This window comes from Chinchilla lanigera, unplaced genomic scaffold, assembly GCF_000276665.1.
Source record: "Chinchilla lanigera isolate Chin_1 unplaced genomic scaffold, ChiLan1.0 scaffold00190, whole genome shotgun sequence".
In the NCBI taxonomy this organism is placed as follows: Eukaryota; Metazoa; Chordata; class Mammalia; order Rodentia; family Chinchillidae; genus Chinchilla; species Chinchilla lanigera.
The window spans coordinates 60,266-61,574 of NW_004955591.1; the positions used below are offsets into that span (position 1 = coordinate 60,266).

At 51.3% G+C, this 1,309-nt stretch overlaps 1 pseudogene; it reads left to right on the plus strand.

The window, feature by feature from the left end:
* Positions 1-976, plus strand: part of LOC102004220 — a 1,507-nt pseudogene extending 531 nt beyond the window's left edge.
* Positions 977-1,309: the final 333 nt, after the last annotated feature.

A 1,309-nucleotide genomic window follows, 5' to 3' on the forward strand; every position in this document is an offset into this window, starting at 1 on the left:
GATCCTCCTGCCTCAGCCTTCCCAGTGCTGGGATTACAGGCGTAGACTACCACGCCCGGCAGCTGAGATCATTTAAATGAAGATTTACATGTACTAATCGCTGTGGAAGATGCTCAGAACAGAGCAGAAATCAAATTGAAGCGAGCAGTTGAAGTGAAGAAGTTACTGGTACCTGCAGCAGAAGGAGAAGACAGCCCGGCGAAGATGCAGCTGATGGAGCTTGCAGTTCTGAATGGCCCCTACCGAGATGCCAACATAACATCAGCAGCCCTTACCTTTCCTCTTGCAGCAGCAGCCCAGGCTGCTCTGAGGATCATTACTGGGCCTGCGCCTGTCCGTCCTCCAGCTGCCCTTTGTGCTCCTTCGCCAGCTGGTCCTACCGTAATGCCTGTGATCAGACAAATACCGCTGGCCTGCCAAATGGAACTCCTCTCCCCACTGCTGCAGTAGTCCCTCCAGGGCCTGAGGCTGGGTTAATCTCCTATGAGTACCCTACGCGTTGGCACCATCTACATCGACCCTTGAGTACCCTATTGAACCCAGTGGTGTATTAGGTGCGGCAGCTACTAACGTTCGAAGGCACCATATGTGTGCCCATCCTCACCAAAGGATCTTGACAGCAGACTGAGCCGCCACCAGCAACTAGCCTATGACCTCTGACCTCTGAACTCCGCGCCCAATGATGACCTGACCACGCCTGCTGCCTGGTCAGTTAACTGGTAATCGCCTTTGCTTGCCTCTCGTCAGTGCAGCGAGCTGAGGCACTTGTCCTTTGTCTTACCATCTAACCAAACAAAAGACCAGAAATTGCTGTCCTCCCAACTCGGCTTTTTTTTCCCTATTTTGGTGAAAGTCGTTCTAGCACCTGCACAGAATAGTAGTAAAGCAATAAGGCCTAATTCATCCCATAGCACTTATCATCTCTCAGTCTCCCCGCCTAAGCAAACAGTAAAAAGGCCTCTCTTAAGAAGGGAGACTCGGCCCCTAACTACTTAATGACAGAGGCGGTTACCGGGAGAGACTCCTAGGAATCTTTTTCTTATAGTGAAGTCAAAGTTCTCTGAGTGTACTGTGTGGTGATGCACCATGCATGAACCTTGGGTTAGGGATGTCATTGGTGAAGTGATGTCAAAAAGTATTCAAAATTTGATGTGCTGCTCAGCCACTACAGTGCCCTCAAAGGGCAAACGTTGCAGCCTTAGCCGGGTGTGATGGCGCACACCTGTAATCCTAGCACTCGGGAGGCTGAGGCAGGAGGATCATTGCGAGTTCCAGGCCAACCTGGGCTACAAAGTGAGTTCAAGGCCAG